General features: G+C 43.1%; 1 protein-coding gene across 10 annotated transcripts in view; it reads left to right on the forward strand.

Annotated features, from left to right (window-relative positions):
* The window catches only part of LOC104610178 (uncharacterized), a 98,691-nt gene that overhangs the window by 50,615 nt on the left and 28,240 nt on the right, over nucleotides 1-19,836 (forward strand). The gene's annotated exons all lie outside the window — the stretch shown is intronic.

The following is a 19,836-nucleotide window of genomic DNA, read 5'->3' on the forward strand; positions in this document are numbered from 1 at the left end:
CCGGAAGAGTGAGGACTGGAGGGCTAGAGACTGCTGTCTTTAAGTCTTCAAAGGCCCGTTGGGCATCATCAGCCCATCCAAACGAATCCTTCTTTAACAGGCGTGTTAGAGGGGCGGCCATAAGCCCATACCCCTTAATGAAGCGCCTATAATAACCGGTAAGCCCAAGAAAACCCCTGAGAGCCTTTACAGTGGTGGGCTTGGGCCAATTTTGGATGGCACCTATCTTTTCTGGGTCTGCCATGACCTGGCCTGCAGCAACCACATGGCCTAAGTACCGAATCTGTCTTTGTCCAAAGGAGCACTTTGCCAATTTGGCATGCAACTGGTGCTCTCTCAGAATTGTGAGGGTAAGTTTGAGATGTTTCATATGGGTGCCCCAATCCTTGCTGTAAACCAAGATGTCATCGAAAAATACCAGAATAAATTGCCTTAAGAAAGGCCTGAAGATGTCATTCATGAGGGCCTGAAAGGTGGAGGGGGCGTTGGTAAGACCAAACGGCATAACCAGAAACTCATAGTGGCCATTGTGGGTCCTAAAGGCTGTCTTGTGGATATCAGCCTGGTGAACCCGGATCTGATGATACCCGGACCGCAGGTCCAGTTTGGAGAACACTTGTGCTTCCCCTAACTCGTCCAGCAGTTCGTCAATGAGAGGTATTGGGAACTTGTCCTTCACTGTAATCTGGTTCAGGGCCCGGTAATCTACGCAAAACTGCCAACTACCATCTTTCTTCTTCACTAGGAGTACGGGGGATGAAAACGGGCTGGTGCTGGTCTGTATATGCCCCTTGTCCAGTAGCTCTTTTACTGCCTTCTCAATTTCCAGCTTTTGGAAATAAGGGTATCTATATGGCCTCACATTGGCTGGTTTGGGTTCGGGTAAGAGGGGTATCTGATGGTCATGGGCCCGGGGTGGAGGTAACTGGTTTGGTTCCTTGAATATGTTACCAAACTGATCGAGGATCGATCTTAGGCTCTGGTGTTGGGCTTCAGTAGGTTGGTCACAGTCCTGATTGTTTAAAATCGGAACTGTGGGCCGAATGCCCAAATGCATAAACAAGGGCTGTCCAGTATCCTTGGAGGCCCGTATTATAGAGGCTAAGGTATCACCTCGGGGACTAGGGGGCCGCACCCCTTGCAAATGGCAGGTCTGTCCATTTTGGCAAAAATCCATTGTCATTCTGGCCCAATCACACAGTGCAGGACCTAGGCCACGTAACCAATGGATTCCCAAAATGATATCAGCCCCCAAGAATTCCAATGGGTGAAGATCTACCACGAAATTATGGCCCTGTACGAGGATCCTTTCCTTCTTACATACACCATCACATAACATCTGATTCCCATTAGCCACATGGATTGAAAAGAGAGGAGTGGGGTGTATAGTCATACCTAGTTGCTTTGCCAAACGGCAAGTGATGAAATTCAAAGTAGAGCCACTGTCAATCAAAACCATCACAGATCGGCCACCCAATCTTCCTTCTACTCGCATGGATTGAAGAGGGTTGAGGCCCATGAGAGCGTGTAGAGAGATCTCGGCTCCAACCGATTCTGGTTCGCCTGATATCAGCTCACAGTCTTCGAGGTGCTCTGGTTCTGTCCCCTCTGGTTCTCCCTCTGTTTGAAGGAGAAATACTCGCTGGACCCGGCATTTATGGCCCGACCCAAACTTATCATCACAGTTGTAACAGAGGCCCTTCTCGCGTCAGGCCTGCATCTCAGCCCACGAGAGGCGCTTGAAAGGCACAATGGGCTTGGGCAAAATGGGCTTCTGTGGATCCCCAACTTGTTTTTGGGGTTGCTGTTCGGCCCGCTAGAGAGCCCTCACATTCGGATAGGATGGCTTGCTAGTCCTGCTCATGCTATCAATCTTCTCTTCTTGCAAGCAAGCCATGCCCACCGCCGCCATGACTGTCGCTGGTCGAAGAGCTCTCACTTCCAGGCAGATGTCTTCTCTAAGACCTCCCACAAAACACCCAACCAAGGCCTTCTCCGGCCATCCGTGTACTCTGGTCGCCATTCTTTCGAACTCGAGCTGGTAGTCTGCTACTGTCCCTGTCTGTTTTAATCGAGTGAGAAGTTCGTCATAATCCACGAACGCCGTCGGCCCAAAACGGATGCACAGAGCTTCCGTGAACTCCGCCCAAGCTACCTGAGGATGGGTTTGTCGATACCACTGAAGCCAGAGAATAGCGTCTCCTTCAAGGTGAATGGAGGCGATGGCAACGTGCTGGTGTGCAGGGGTTTCATGGTACTCGAAGAATCTCTCTGCTCTGAAGATCCAAGGAATGGGATCTCCACCAGAATAGTTGGGAAAATTGATTTTAGTAACCTTTCCGGTGGGGTAACCCCTAGTTCCCTGGCTTCCGGAAACAGAGGCGTCGGTCCCTGTTGGCTGACTGGTCTCGCCGGACTGTTGTTGGGAGGCGAGGTTAGAGATGACCACCTTGAGATCCCTGAGTTCGTTCAATACTTGGTGGAACCCAATCTCAAGTTGGTCGACTCTGTCTTCCATGGTAGAGGATCTTGTCTGCGGCATAGCTGGTCTACAACCTTGCTCTGATACCAGCTTGGTGAGATACCGCTCACCTCGGAAGCCCCTTAGAGGGTGGCTTAACCTCCTGAAACAGAAAATGGGGAGGAAGAAGAGAAGGGAAGGTAGGAAAAGAGGGATGCAGTGAAAGAGAAAAACAGGGGATATTCATTCATTCCTTCTTTAAAAGAGTAGGGCCTTATATATCTGGCCTATAGGTGTAATCATAGAGGGAATATCCTCTGATTGGCAGAATAACTAACTGATAACAAACTCTGGGAAATATCATGGAGGGAATATCTTTTGTCGACAGAATCACCCTCTCTGTGTGTAACTAATTCTGAGGCTCTGTTGCTTGTCCCTGAGGCTCTGTCGCCTGTCCTTTCTGCTTTCTTGAGTACTGCTGATGCGTAGTGGCCTGCTCCACTCCCTGTGTTGGGTTAGGGAAGGTATTTGGGTCCCAACAGAAACATACACACCCAAAGACCCTCGGTGGAAGAGAATAAACAGGAAGGTGAGGGCAAAGAACAAAAAATGGAGTCTTCATCCCCAAGACCTTAGATGGCATTCGGTTTATCAGATATGATGCAGTAAGGATTGCTTGAGACCAATAGGCTTTTGGAACCTTGTGCTGAAATAGTAAAGCTCGTGCAGTCTCCAATAAGTGTCTATTCTTGCGCTCAGCGACCCCATTCTGTTGGGGGGTACTAGCACAAGATGACTGATGGATCATTCCCGCATCCTCCATAAACAAGTTTAAGGACCTTTCGAAATATTCAGCAGCATTATTTGACCTGAATTGCTTGATTTTCTTGCCAAATTGTGTTTCAATCATTTTGCCAAATGCCTTGGTTACCCACGACACTTCATCTCGTGTCTTTAATAAGTAGATCCATGTGCATCGAGAATAGTGATCAATAAAACTGATAAAGTATCGATAGCCATCAATAGAAACAATGGAGAAGGACCCCAAACATCAGAATGGACTAAGTCAAAAGGTGCTTGAATTTCATTAGTAGAAGTTGAATACACAGTTCTACACTGTTTTGATAATTGATAGACTTCACAGATTAGCTTTTGACTTGAAACACTTTGGAATAATTCCGGAAACAACATTTCCAATGACGAAAACTATAAATGACCTAGCCTAGCATGCCACAGGTGTAGCTTAGTTAATGACTCCACATTAGATTGACCACTAGTAGTAGATGTTTGTAGGGCCGAACTGATGTCTGCATCAAGGTAGTGGAGGCCTCCACTCTCATGACCGCTCCCAATCGTTCTCTTCGTCAAACTGTCTTGAAAAACACAATGAGTAGGAAAAAAGGTTATGCTACAGTTCAAGTTCTTGGTAAGTTTTGAAACAGATAAAAGGTTTGAAGAGAGATTGGGAACATGCAAGACAGATTTGAGTGAGAGGTCCTTGCTTAGGTCAACCACTCCTTTCCCAAGTATGGTAGAGAGGGAACCATCAGCAACCTTCATCTTGTCTTGGCCAGACATTAAATGATAGGAAGAAAATAAAGAAGACATGTGAGTCATGTGGTCAGTCGCACCGGAATCAATAATCCAGGAGGCTGGATCAGTGGAACTAGTTGCACTAAAGGCGGAGACAATACCTGATCTGGCAAGGGAGGTGGAAGCAAGGGAATTTGTCCTTAGGCGGGCCAGTGCTCGGCTAAGTACCTCTACCTCATCAGCTGTGAAATCCATAGACCCATGTCCTTGGGAACTAGTTGTCTGTCCCATGGAAGAGGTAGCAACTGTGGATGAGTGTTTAGAACCTCCATCACTGTGACTCTCTGCCAGGTTCCCACTTGCAGATTGGCCCTTCTGGTTTCAGATGAGAATAGAGAACCCAACAGGTCTCTTTCACATGCTTTTCACCGCCACAGTGAGTACACTTCAGGTGTCTCTTGTTAGAGAACTTGTTCCCCCTTTGATTTGTAGAAATTAGGGCTGAATGTTCTATAGACTGTTCAGCTAGTTTAGTCTGAGAATCAACATGCATTTCTTTTCTTCTCACCTCTTCATTTCTCACAAGGTAGTAGACATGATGTAAGTCGGGCATCTCATCTCTTCCAGAATTTGGAACCTTATGTTCTCATATATTGGATCTAGGCCAGCCAAAAATTTGAATGCTCTACCCTCTTCAACTTGTTTGTCATGTTTCTCCTTGTCTCTGGCATTCTCCCAGTCAATGATGAGGTGGTGATCCAGCTCTTCCCATAGTCCTTCTAATGTAGCAAAGTATGTTGCAACACTCATATCTCCTTGCCTCAGGGCAGCAATATCTTGATTCAGTCTATAGATTCGGGCATTATTTTTTTTCTGCCCATAGGTCTTAGACACTTTTTCCCATATCTTGGCAGCTGTGGAGAAGTGTTGAACGGTCCTAGCTACCCTTGGAGTCATTGAAGCAAGTAGCCAGGACATGACTCTAGCATTTTTCTCTTCTCCAAATAGCATATTCAGCACTCTCTATTTCGGGTTCTTTCTTCTGCCCGTCCAAGTAGCCGGTAAGATCCCGGGATGTGATAAAGAGCATGGCTGAAACAGACCATTCCCTAAAGTTGTATTCGTCTAGCAACACATTTGTTATCTGTAGGCTGTGCAGATTTGGGTTCTCCAGATTAGGAGACCTCCCACTAGCCTTAACATCTCTAGAAGACACTTCCCCTGATATGGATACATCTTCTCCAACTTGCAAGAGTACCAAAAACTGTCACACAAGTTATATGAAACCACTTCAGACTTACGGAGCTTGCAGCACTGTAAACTCAGACCGGAGGGTCCGTATCAGGGCTGAAATACCAAGTTCCACTCTGCTGTATTGCTCTAACTACTGCTGTTGCAAGCTGCCACCAAACTGCTGAAGCACCGAACTGAAACCCTTCTGCTGTGTTTAGCCACTGTTGCCGCAGCCTGGACCTTGCTGTTGCGGTTTCTACCATGTGCTAACCACTACTATCGCAGGCTGAACCCTCACCCACGAACTGTTCTAGGACTGCTGAGATCAGTCCTCTCTTCCAGATCTGTTCTACACAGATCTCACTTAGTCGAATGGCTACAACTTGCTGTGTGTGTCTCTTAGGGCATCAGCTACTGGGACTAACTCCCCTTGGGTCCTACAACCAAGGGAAACCCTAGATATAGGTTCTGCTGGGTTCTACGACCAGACCTAGGGTTTCTGTGCAGTACCAAGATAGAGAGAAAGGTGAGAGAGAGAGAGAGAGGTGCAAGGCAGCTGCTGTAACCAGGCGAGTTTTAGTGCTCTGATACCATGTTTGCCGAACTGAACCTGTCAAGTGAGCAGAGAAGAAGAAGAGGAGAAAGGAACTGTTCGAATGGGCATTGTTCATCAGCCGGCCCTGTTCACTTATATAATAACAGTACATAAAGTTACATAAAAGGACCAGGATGCCCCTAATTAGTGATGGGACACCCAGTCAAATAAGACACTAAATAAAAATAGGCCCATTAACTAAAGACTTAATACCCAACCCAGACAAGAGGATAACAAAATATCAGCCGAACCAACAGTACTTTCTATTATAAAATACTTTTTTTATTCTTTATTTTTGAGATTATAATTATAAAATATACATTAAACAAGAATATTCATTTTATGTGTTTATATACTAATATCTTTTTATTATTTTCTTATTTGTTAAGATTTAATCAACACAAACATTCCTAACTCAGGATTCGTAGAGTGAACCAAGCTTGTGAGGGAAGAGGAACTGAAGGGAAACAGAGAGAGGGGAAGAAAAGGGGATTCAGAGGGAGAGAGAGAGAGAAAGAGAGAGAGAGAGATTTGTTCAGATGGAATTCCGTGGCTCTTTATTTCTTCTTCTGGTTTTTATAGACAGGTAAGTTGTTTACAGTTGCAGTCTGTTACAAGATGGTTACAGCTTGTTGTAGGACTGTTATTCTGTTCTAACAGTCAGCCACTTGGACTACATTCTTGCTGATGTGGCTTCTCCCTGTTTTTGTAAACTTGGTAGGCAGGCTGGCTATTCCCGTGCACAGGCGTTGGTTTACCGCAGCTCTTGGTCTTATCAATACCCCCCTTGTTAAGCTGGACCTTGCCCTCAAGGTCAATATGGGGGAACTGGTGTTGCAGTTGTAGATAGGGTTCCCATGTGGCATCCTCTTCCGGTAGTTGTGACCACACAACTAAGGCTTCTGGATTAATGTGGGAGCCCTTTTTGACCCATCTGAAATTAGTGATATGCACCGGATCTGTTTCTAGGTTCATGTCACTTGAGAATTTTGGAAGATGTGGTTGAGTTATAGCCTCTGGTTTCAGGCATTTTTGGAGAACTGAGACATGGAAGACTGGGTGCACTCTTGAATCTGGTGGGAGATCCAATCTGTATGCAAGAGGTCCAATTTTCTCCAAGATCTTGAAGGGTCCAAAGTAGCGGGGTGCCAGTTTTTCCATCTCTGTTTTTGTACAGAAAGCAACTTGTAGGGAAGCAATTTCAAGTAAACCATATCACCAACATGATAGTGTGCTTCCCTATGGTGTTTATCATATGATTGTTTCATCCATTGTTGGGCCCGGAGTAGGTTCTGTTTAAGTTCCTGTAGAATCCTGTCTCGATTTAGCAGGTGTTCTTCTAGTGATGCTACTGCTGTGGAGCCCCCCTTTCATAGGGAATCAGTGCGGGTGGATCACGACCATATAATGCCCTAAAAGGGGTCATCCCAGCCAATATTTGATAGGTAGTGTTGTACCACCATTCAGCCCAATGCAGCCAGCTGAACCATTGTCTCAGCTTTGTTCCGGTGAAACATCGTAGATATGTTTCTAAGCAACGATTGACCACCTTCGTTTGCCCATCTGACTGTGGATGGTAGCTTGTGGATTTGCTGAGCTGTACACCTTGGAGGCAAAAAAGTTCTTTCCAAAAGAGGCTGATGAAGACTGGGTCTCTGTCAGAAACAATAGACTTTGGGAACCCATGGAGCTGAGCTATTTCCCGCACAAAAGTGTTAGCTACTGTAACTGTAGTAAATGGATGTGACAGTGCTAAGAAGTGGCTGTATATTGTAAGGCGATCAACCACTACTAATATAACTGATTTACCGGCAGAGGTCGGTAGGCCTGTTATAAAATCCATAGAGATATCTTCCCAAACTTGGTTGGGTATGGGTAATGGTTTTAGCAGGCCAGCGGGGGATTGGGCCTCATACTTGCATTGTTGACATACCTGGCATGTAGATATGTATTTCCTTATGGATTTTAGCATACCCTTCCAATAAAACTGGGACGACACTCTCTTATATGTGCGTAGGACTCCTGAGTGTCCACCCATTGGTGTCGCATGGAAGTAATTTATGAGTTGGTCCAAAAGTGCTGAGTCTGCTGGTAACACCATTCTCCCTTTATAGTACAGCACTGACCCTTGGATAGAATACCCCGGTTTGTCCCCTGTTTGCTGCAACAACTGTCTTTATTGCTTGGAGTTCCTTATCACTGTCGTCTGCCTCCCTTAGTTGGTCCCATAGTGCTGTCGTGGGTTGTTGGAACACCTGCAATTGGAGTATGCTCCCCACTCCATGTTTGGGTTGACGTGACAATGCATCCGCAACCCTATTTCTTGCTCCCGATTTGTATTCAATAGTGTAATCAAAGCCCATTAACTTTGAGACCCACCGCTGCTGATCTGGAGAAAGGACCTGTTGTTCCAATAGGAATTTCAGACTTTGGTGATCAGTCTTAATTTCAAACTTACGGCCTAGCAGGTAGGAGCGCCAATGCTGAACAGCTAATACAACTGCAATCAATTCCCGGTTGTAGACTGAAGAGTGGTTTTGTGTGATGGATGATGCCTTAATGAAGAAGGCAAGGGACTGACCATCTTGCATCAGCAGTGCTCCCACGCCCAGTCCCGATGCATTGCACTCAACCACAAATGGTTTGTTGAAATCCGGTAAGACTAGAGCTGGTGGGGATGACACCGCTGCTCTTAAGGCTTCAAATGCCACTTGGGCTTTGTTGTCCCAGCTGAATGAGTCCTTCTTTAGAAGGGCTGTCAGTGGAGCTGCAATTATCCCATAGCTTTTAATGAAGCGTCGGTAGTACCCTGTGAGTCCTAGGAATGCCCGGATTTCCTTGGTGTTATGTGGCGTTGGCCACTGTTGGATGGCAGCTATCTTGTCTGGATCTGTTGAGACCCTTCCGTCTTCCACCACATGGCCCTGCCCAAAGGCACACTTCGATTCTTTGGCATACAGTTGATTTTGTAACAGAATGTCCAGGGTGATCTGTAAATCCACTAAATGTTGGGCCCATGTGGGGCTGTACACCAAAATGTCATAAAAAGAGACTAATATGAAATGATGTAAATGTGGCCTGAACAAGTCATTCATTAAGGCTTGGAAGGTAGCTGGGGCATTTGTAAGGCCAAATGGCATAACCCGGAACTCATAGTGGCCATCATGAGTCTGGAAGGCCGTTTTTGGAATGTCACTTTCATGGACTCTAATCTGATGGTATCCAGCCCATAAATCCAACTTTGAAAAAATTTTTGTAGTCTTGAGTTCATCCAGTAGCTCATCTATTATTGGAATTGGAAAGCGGTCCTTAACCGTAATATTATTAAGTGCCCTACAATCCACACAAAATCGCCACGTCCCGTCTTTCTTTTTGACGAGAAGAATGGGTGAAGAAAATGGGCTGTGGCTGGGTTGAATAAAATTTTTATCCAACAGTTCTTGAACCTGCCTTTCAATTTCTTGTTTTTGAAAATAAGGGTAATGCTAGGGCCTTACATTGGTAGGAGGCGCATCCGGCAATAGTGGGATTCTGTGGTCATGATCCCTTGTTGGAGGTAGGTCTGTTGGCTCCTTGAAAACTGCAGCATATTGCTGGAGGATGTTGCGGAGCTGCTGTTTGTATTCAGCTTGAGTTGCTGTATCCTGAGCCTGAGATAGCGTTGGGCCTGTATGATTTGATCCCCAGATGATGAGCTGATTTGGGTCTCGTGCTTCTTTCTACATGGCTGCCAAGCTTATTGGGCTGGCTCGGCTAGTTGAGTGGCCTTGCAAATGTACTCTTGTCCCTTCTATCATGAAATCCATAGACAAACGGGCCCAGTTGCATAGAACAGGCCCAAGTTGCTGCAACCATTGAATTCCCAATACAATGTCGGCCCCACTTAACTCTAGTGGATACAAATCAACCTGAAATTGTTGATCTTGGATGCGTAACCCAATGCCTGTGCAAATTCCATTGCATTGGAGTGAGGCCCCATTTGCCACATGGACCTTAAATGAGGCTGTGGGCTGAACTGGCAATCCTAATTGTCTGACTAGCACAGCGGTTACAAAGTTTAGAGTGCTACCACTGTCGATTAGGATAGACATCTGGCGACCCCGAACTAAACCACTGTCGATTAAAGGAACCCAGCTTTGTTTCTTGTAACAGGACTACTTCTGGCTGGCAGTGCCTTATCATGTTCCTCACTGATGCCCTCCTATTACTCTCCCTAAGGCCCCTCACGTTCCAGCTCAATACCCTCATCCTTCCCTCTTCCACTCTCCTTAGAGCAGTTTTTCTCAACTCTCACATATCCTCTTCTAGCAGCTAAAGAAGGTTATTAACTTTACATATAAATATTCAAGATGGAAAGTAAAATAGAAAAAGCAAGGATGGAGTTTCTGTTTTATTTAATTAGAGAGAGAGAATAGAAAAAAAAAGAACCTCTTTATAATTCTATTCTCTCTTTCCTCTTTTAACACATACATTAATAAGATACAGCAATATAAATGATATGGTACTTACTGTTCCTGTGATCACTGATCCATTGGCACCCATCCTGCTCTAACACTGTGAATGACATCCTCATCATTCTCTCCCTTGTTATGTATCATTGAACCAAGGTAAAAAAAAGGAGAGATCATATGGAGATATCTCTTGGTCTCCAGTCCTTTTTTTTAAGGCAAAGTAAATCCACCCTCAAAAGAGAAGAGAGAAATATCATATTTAAATACAGTATATATGGACAACCAACTTTGATCCTCTACAACTTTATGTATCACCCCTATTTTGGTGATGCTTTCTGTTCAAAAATCCTCAAATTTCTTTCAGACCAAATGGCCCACAAAACTTTCATATGACTTGCTGACTAGCAAACTTTCCCTTTTCTGGACAAACCCAAGGTGCCCCATTCTTGTAAAAAATCTTTAACTGAGACGGGGAAGCACCAATGTGGATTGAGTGCCCTTGTGAAGTGACAACATACAGCTGAACTGAAAGTGCAATGCAAAAACAAATGGCCAACTGTCTTTCCTCTATATTGCAAAGCATATAAAGTCTGTCTTGGACAGTGAACCCCTTTCTCATCAAAATTTCCTTGGTCAAACATTTCTCTAGGGCTACCACCCAAGTGAAAATTTACACTTTGGAAGGTGTAGCAGAACTCCAAATGGCCACGACAGGAAAATTATCCCTTGGAGCTCCTACTAGGCCCTTATAAAAGGATTTGAGTGAGAATATCTTGGATGAAGTCCACTTACAACATCTTGAGTCTTGAGACTGTAAGTCCAGATGCTACTTCTGAAGTATAGATAAAACATCATTTACCTCATCGATCTCCCAATCACTAAAACTTCTTCTGAAAGGACTCCAACAAATCATACTGCTGTTTACCTCATAGGACTCTGCCACCCAGGCCAGGTTGTTTTCTGCCATACTTAACAAGGAAATCTCTCTTTTAGGGCCAAATCACCACACCAAGGTTCAAGCCAAAATCTCACCTTCCTACCATCCCCCACATTGAAGATCAACGCTTCACAGAAGCTGTTGAAATCTTTTGAGATTCCCTTCTACACCACATCCATAGGATGAAAGGGGAATTTCTGTATCCCAACCATTGCTACAAATTCCATGCTTCTCAGCTATAACCTTCCTCCAAAGGTTGTTTTGTTTTGTAGCAAATCTCCAAAACCATCTACCCAAAAGTGCCTTGTTATACAGTTTAGCCCTCCTTAAACTCAAACCTTCATGAGGCACAGGTTTGCAGACCTGATGCCAGTTTACAAATGATATTTAGAAGAGTCCTTCCAGGTTCTCCAGAGAAAATCACATCCTTCTTTCAAACTGTTCAGCCACCTTAGGCGGAATTTGGGAAGATAGGCATGTAATATGCTAGGAGGCTAGCCAGCATACTTTTAATTAAAGTTACACTTGAATAAAAGAAACTAGAATCTGTTTGTGCTCTGATGTGAATTCAGTGAGGAAAGAGAAGAAAAATAAACCAACAGAAGAGAAGATAAAGAACAAGGGTGTGATTAGTTATGTCTTGCCGCCCCACCAATCTATTTATATGTTTGCAATTGAAAACATTAGTGAAGTTCCACTAATACCCCTTCCGCCTACATAAGAAACAAAAAACATATATAACTGGCCTAACTACCACAACTACCATGAAATAACATAAAGATGAATACAAATGTAAAGTGGGACCACACACTAACAACTATCTCTACACTCCCCCTCAAGTTGGGAATAGATATTAGTCATTCCCAACTTGCGTAAATCTATGTCCAACTTGGTCTTTGTAACTGCCTTAGGAAGAGATCAGCTAGCTGCATATCTGAGGCAATATTGGGAAGACACGCTTCTTGAGATGCAACTCTCTTTCGGATATGGTGTTGGTCCATTTTAATATGTTTAATTCTGTCGTGTTGTATCGGATTGTGAGCAATATTAATGGCAGCCTGATTATTGCAATACAGTATCAGAGGCTTCTCATATTCAACACCCAGCTCATCAAGTAAAGATCTCAACCATAACACTTCAGCCACACCATTAGCCATAGATTTGTACTCAACTTCAGCACTAGTGCGAGCAACAACATTTTGTTTCTTACTCCTCCAGGAAACAATATTTCCCCCCACAAAAGCACAATACCTAGAGGTAGATCTCCTATCATTAACACATCTAGTCCAATCAGCACCCGTATACTTTTATCTTCATGTGACCAATATTCTTGAAGAGTATGGCTCTCCCTGGGCATCTCTTTAGGTAGGCAAGTATCCTTTCAACGCAAGAAGATGGGTGGTTTTTGAAGAATGCATGTACTGGCTAACAACACTGCTAGCATAAGAAATGTCAGGTCGTGTCAGGCAAAGATAAGGAAGTTTCCCAACCAACCTCTAATACATAACTCTGTCTCCAAGAGGCTCTTCACCTTCTACACTTATCTTATGGTTCAACTCAATGGGTGTGTCAGTAGGTTTAACAAATCAAGAACATACTTTCTTTGGGAGACAAAGGTGCCATGTTTAGATGGGGAGGCTTACGCCTCTCAAGAACATACTTTCCTTTCCTTTTTCTTTTCTCTTTTTTTCTTTTCTTTCTTTTTCTTTCCCTTCCCTTTATTTTCCTTTCCTTTGTTTTTTCTTTTTTCTTTTTCTTCTGTCTTTTTATATCAGATGTGCATGAGGCGCATGAGGCGTATGCCTCTAGCACGCCTCGTGAAAAAGGTGCAAGAGAGGCGTATGCCTCTAGCACGCCTCGTGAAAAGGGCGCAAGAGGCGTACACCTCTTGCACCTGAGGCATGTGCTTCAGAGGTGTCAATGCCTCTGGCATACGCCTTAGGGTGCGCCTCCAGGCGTATGCCTCCCACGCCTTTTAAAACACTACTTTCTTGCTTCTCTACTATAAAACCTAGAGGGCAACTCCATGTACACCTCCTCTTGCAGATCTCCATTGAGGAATGCATTCTTAACATCCATCTGGAACACTGGCCATGAGAAATTTGCAGCAATAGATAACAAGACTCTGATAGTATTCATCTTGGCTATTGGTGCAAACGCCTCCAAATAATTTATGACATAAGTTTGTGTGAATCCCTTTGCAACCAATCTGACCTTATATCTCTCTACGGAGCCATCAACATTGTATTTCATTGTAAACACTCATCTACACCCAACAGGTTTTTTCCCCTCAGGTTGGTCAACTAATTCCCATGTATTGTTTTTAACAGGAGCATCCATTTCTACTTTCATTGCATCCTTCCACTCAGGTATGAACAAGGCATCCTGTACTGTTTTGGGAATAGAAATAGCAGCATCAGATGCCAAAATAGATCTATAGGATGATGAAAGACAATCATAAGAAAGGAACTGGGAGATACAATGAACAGTGGGTGAAGTACAACGATGCTTCCCTTTACGAACTACAAGTGGGAGATCAAGGTCATATGAAGGTGGAGGCTAAGGCTCAACAATGTTAGGTATATCATCTGCAACAATTGGCTCAACAGGAAGGTAGTGCCTAGATCTAGAGCCGTAAAAGAGAATGGGGTCGGCCTGGACTATTGAGGACCGAAGTCAACCTGCCTCCACCGTTTGTGAAACACTCTCAATTCCCTACACTTCTGACAACCCTCTTCACCACACTCCCCTTTAATGATTGGAATAGGTAACGAAACTTCTGTGGTTAAAATGCCCATCTCATTACTCTCCCCCTGAGAAGAAACCCTATGATTGTAGGGCACATCCTCAAAGAATGTGACATCTACAGAGACAAACTGTCTCCCAGAAATAGGCTCATAACAACAACATCCCTTTTGATTTTGTGCATACCCAAGGAAGATACATTTGGCAGCTTTGGGATCACATTTGGAGTGATGAAGTCCAAGAATTTGAACAAAACAAGTACACCCAAAAGTTTTAAGGGGAATAGTGAGAAAATCCTTGTTTGGATGCAGGAGCCAAGAGGTTAAATGGTGTTTTCATGTCAAAAACTCGTAAAGGAATTCTGTTAATGAGGTATACAACTGTACAGATAACATCCCCCCAGAAACGTATGGGAACATTAGAGTTTAGCATGATTCTTCTAGCTACCTCCAAGATATGTTTGTTCTTTCTCTCGGCAACCCCATTTTTCTAATGTGTGAAAGTATAAGTGCTCTGATGGATGACCTCATGATCAAGGAAATATGAATTTTGATATGGGAATTTCATTTGTATGCACAATTTCAAAAGTAACACTGCTTCTTTTATTGCTCAAAGAATAAGTTGATCTACAATTCTTTGCAAATTTACAACTCTCACACCTCAAACTAGAGACTTGGACTAACTCGAACAAATTAGGAAACAAACTCTCTAAGACTCAAGAGATAAATGACCTAACCAATTATGCCAAAGCATAATCTAACTCATAGACTTAGAAACAAATAACCTCCCAACTTCATTGTCCTTCCCTTGTGGATAATCAAGCAGATAGACTCCTTTCGTCTCACGGCCTATCCCAATCAACATGCTTGTCTCCATATCCTAAAAAACACACCGATCAGTGAAAAAAGTCACTAAACAATTCTGATTCTTAGTAATACTACTAACTGAAAACAGGTTAGCACTAAGCTTAGGAACATGTAGAACTGAGGACAGGGAGATGGCGTCAAACAATCTATTACCCAAAAAGGTTTGATGGACAAAGGATAGACAAGGTGGATAAACTAGTCATATGGTCAGAAGCACCTGAATCTATTACCCAAAAAGGTCTAGTGTTACCTTGGGCCTAATGTTACCTTGGGCTGATACATGATATGTTGTAGTTCTTGTACATGAGTGAGCAAAGGCTGAAGTGGGAGTAGCAGATGTAGTAGCTGGTGGCTGAGATGAGGGCCCAAAAGTGCCAGCTTCACTCTCAAATTGTGTCAAGGCAACTTGGATAACAATTAAGGCATCTAGGGATGTGGTCCTTGTATTGGAAGAGGATGCACTATTAGTAGTAACAGCCACATTGGCATTTCCCTTCTTATTTCTGAGTCTTACTGGAATAAGATGGGGGTACAACTTCCTATAAGTGTCCCTAGCATGCTTCAACTTCTTACAATGATCACAAAATATCTCCCTTTTATCTTCCTTCTTCACTTCAATTTCCTTATCACCCCCAATTTTTGGTTTCACTAATGCTAAGGCTGATTCCATTGGTTGAAACTGTAACATAAGCTTTCTCCTACTCTCTTCACTATGCACTAGTGAATAAAGCTTAAGACAAAGTCACTCTCCTTGGTAAGTAGTTGTTGCTTCACAATATCGTATTCTGAATTCAGACCGGCTAGGATCTTAAACACTCTATTTGTTTCAATCAACTTTCTATATGTTGTTGCGTCCTTCTAACTTTCTTGCTCAATTGTCTCCAAGTGATCAATTTCATGCCACAAAGATTTCAATGTAGCAAAGTAAACTGAGACTGGCTTCTCCCCTTGCTTGAGATTATTCACTTAACACTTTAGCTCATATAAACCCTAGCAACATTAAGGGGTTGGGAGTATGTCTCTTTCATATTTTCCAAATCTCCTTTGTTGTTTTTGCCCCAGTGATTTAAAAGCCTCGCCTAGGCGCACAGGCGAGGCGCATTTTAGGGTAGGTGCCTCGCCCAAGTCCTAGGCGCAGCCCTTTCAGAAGGCACACGCTTGGTGCGCCTAGGTGTGTGCCTGATGCGCCTTGCGCCTCAGCCTAGGCATGCGCCTTTTGAAAGTTTGACTCTTTTTTGCTTTTTTTGACCCTAGTGACTAGGTTGGGGGCTCCATCCCTAGACCCCTGTGCCACGCTCCTCAAGACAAGTCCAAACAAGTCCATGTTAGGGTCCTAAATTCTTAATTCTCACACAAAAAATAACGATTTTATAATTTTAATTGCTTTTTAAGAAGATATTTTAGTGGAATGAATGAATGAACATTACCAAATAAGGGGTTCTACTCTACTCTGCTTTGCTCGCTCAACGAAGATATTTTAGTTGCATGAATATACTCTACATGTTATGTTTATGTATTTTATTTTTAGATAATAGGTTTTTTAAAACATTTATTTTAAAATTTAAAGTTTATATTTTTTATTAATATTATGTTTAATATTATTTTTTGCATTTTTTTTTATTTTTTTGACATTTTTAGAATTTTTTAATCTTTTGCGCCTTGTTTCAAAAAGACATGTGGCTCACCTTGCGTCTTGCGCCTCAAGCACAAATTGACCCCTGCATCTTTTTTACGCCTTGCGCTTTTAAAACACTGTTTTGCCCATAAGTTGTTTTGGCTAATGTGAGGCTGCATAGAATTGCACAGCCAAGTCATCACCAAATAGTTCTCTTGAACCCATTTGGCATGTGATGGGTCTTCCTTGGATGGCTTCTTTGTATCCCTATTTACATAGCCTAATTCGCCTCTACCTCCAATGGCCATCATAGCTGATTGGGCCCATTCCAGGTAATTGGTTCCATCAAACCCCAGAACTGCCTTTTTCTATGCAGAAAACCCTAAACAATTAAAATAATCCAACCAGAAATCATTCAGAGTCAACAATAACCACCCAGATCCAGAAATCATCCATAGTCAAAGACACCACCCAGAAATTATTCACAGTCAAAATAATAAGCCTGAGAGCTAAAAAACTGATCGTAGAGTTTGAAAAACCCCAGAGAAAAGAACAGGGAAAACAGAAATCTGTCAACTGCTGCTTCCAGAATGGTTTAAACTACTTCTATTCAATGTCGGACTCAGTAAAAAAGAAAGCTTACTCAGAAGAAAACTGATCGCCACCTTCAATCTTCAGTTTAAACCCTAATCTTGGACTTGCCTATTTTCTCTATTCCTTCTTGGTCACCAGGCATTCTCCAAAGGTCATGCAATCCCTTCGGCAGTAACTAAAGCCTCCAGCAACCTCCAAGAATCAGGCAATGATGCAGAGCTTCCTGTCCTAGGAAGTTCTCATGCAGGCAACTGGATCAGGCTCACATCAGAACACTAATCTGCCCTTGGTTGGCTCTGATACCAACTTGAATAAAAGAAACTAGAATCTGTTTGTTCTCTGATGTGAATTCAGTGAGAAAAGAGATGAAAGATAAACCAAGAACAGAAGAGGAAAAGAGAGAAGAAGAGAAAGAAAAAGGGTGTGGTTAGTTATGTCTTGCCACCCCACTAATCTATTTATATGTTTGCAATTGAAAACATTAGTGAAATTCCCACTAATACCCCTGCCGCCTGCATAAGAAACAAAAAACATATATAAGTGGCCTAACTGCCACAACTACCATGAAATAACATAAAGATAAACACAAATATAAAGTGGGACCACACACTAACAACTATCTTTACAGTTACCTTTCCACTTACCGGACTTTCTAGGAAGCTAACTTCAAATCTACCTTTTCTAAGATTGGACTCAAATGGCTTTCGAGGTGCACTTGGCCCCTAGCGGCAAGCCCAAGATTTTAGAAGAGGGACACCCAACTTTGCAGCCCAGTAAATCAGCCAACTCAGCTACATTTTCTTCCTCTCCAACTGCCATTATCTCACTTTTACCAAAGTTCACTTTTAAGCCAGACACCACCTCAAACCAAAATATTAATATTTTAAATTGATCACCTGTTCCAAGGAGGCATTGCAGAAGAATGTGTCATCTGCAAACTGAAGCAGAGCAATTTTTGTGCCATTTTTCCTAACTTCAAAGCCTTCAAAGCAACCTGCTTCAACAGTTCGAGCTACCAGCTTGCTCAAGCCCTCCATGACAGCAAGAAAGAACAGCGGTGGCAACGGGCCACCTTGTCTTAACCCTCTTGAGCTTTTGAAATTCCCTTTAGCAGCCCCATTAATTAAGATAGAAAACCTAGGGGTGGTCACACAAACTTCATCCAATTGCTGCATTTGGAACCAAGGTGCATTCTAGCCAATATATAATCTAGAAAAGCCCAGTTGACATGATCATGAGCCTTCTCTAGGTCTATTTTGAACACAAAACCTTTCTTGGCACTTCTCCTTGATGAATCAATTAGCTCATTGGCTATTAGTACCCCGTCATGAATATGTTTGTTATGGACGAAACCCCCTTGATAGATGGAGATGAGTGAACCCAGAACACACTTTAACCTTGAGGCCAGAATTTTGTAAACACTTCCAATTAAGCTGATTGGCCTAAAGTCCTTCATTTCCACGTAGCTCCTTTCTTCTTGGGGATTAAAGAGATAAAAGAGGCATTTAAGCTTCTTTCTAGGGCTGCAGAATTCTGAAACTCCTCCAGAACTCTCAATAAATCATGCTTTATAACTTCCCAGTATTTATTTTCGTAGAAGAGAATAGCAAAACCATCAGGACCTGGTTCTTTGTTCCCCTCCAACTCACCTATGGCCCTCTTCACCTCCTCAGAAAAGGGTTTTTCGAGCTCAGTCGCCTGCTCAGACAACATCTCAAAGTGGAGTACATCCAGTTTTGGTCTTCCCTTACACAGTTCATTATACAGCTGCTCATGAAACTTCACAATGGCCTTCTCAATCTCCTTTTCTTGTCCTACTAGAGACCCTCCAATTTGCAACCATTTAATGTCATTGTTCCTCTTTGCATTAGCAAATCTTTGAAAAAAAAAAGCTGTATTATTATCACCTGACTTCAACCATAAAGCCCTGGATCTTTGCCTCCATTTCACTTCCTCCTTGTAAACCAAAGAGTCGGTCTTTTTTAGGCAAAAGTCTTTCATTTCTACTTGCTTCCCCAATATTGTCAATTTCCTCGGAATCAATTTCGGCAGTGATTCTTAAGCAGTCAGACCTCCTTTTTTCATCTTTTGATGCTTTCTCCTGCTGCCACTTCTTGATGTTTCCTTTTAACCACTGTAGCTTCTTGCTCATGATGTGGCTTGCTGAACCTTTGTAAGAAGATTCTGCCCTCCAATTCTTATGTTTGCATCAAAATCCTCTGTGCCCAGCCAGCAATGTTCCAATCGGAAAGGGTGAGCCTTCTTCCTTAGACCACCAGTCACCAACTGCATCGGAATATGATCCGACATGACTCTTGGCAAAGCTTCCTGGGAGGTATTAGGAAAAAATTCTTCCCATTCTGCTGAAATATGAACCTGTCTAATCTGACCAGAGAAGGAGCCTTCTGGTTATTAGTCGAAGTGTACCTCATACCCTTATTTGTTCTCCTGCACCTCTTTTTTTTTCTTTTTTATTCCTGCCTTAGGATTGCATTAAAATCTCCACCAACAGCCCAAGGACCATCCCATTTCCTTCTTACTGCATTCAGTTCCTCCCAAAAATTGCATTTTAGAGAGGAGCCAACAGGCCCATATACCCCTGTGACCACAATTGGCACACTATTCTGCAACCATAGGAGCTTAACTGATATTGAGAACAAACTTACCTCCTTATCCACCTACTTAAGCACACTGCTAACTATTCCAAATTGGAACAATTCCCCCTGCTGTGTTTTCTTCTGGCACTGCCAAACAATTACACAGATCAGGACCCCATACACTTTGTACTACTCTGTACTTCAAATTC

This window comes from Nelumbo nucifera, chromosome 5 (genome assembly GCF_055504915.1).
Source record: "Nelumbo nucifera cultivar China Antique chromosome 5, China Antique-T2T, whole genome shotgun sequence".
NCBI lineage: Eukaryota > Viridiplantae > Streptophyta > Magnoliopsida > Proteales > Nelumbonaceae > Nelumbo > Nelumbo nucifera.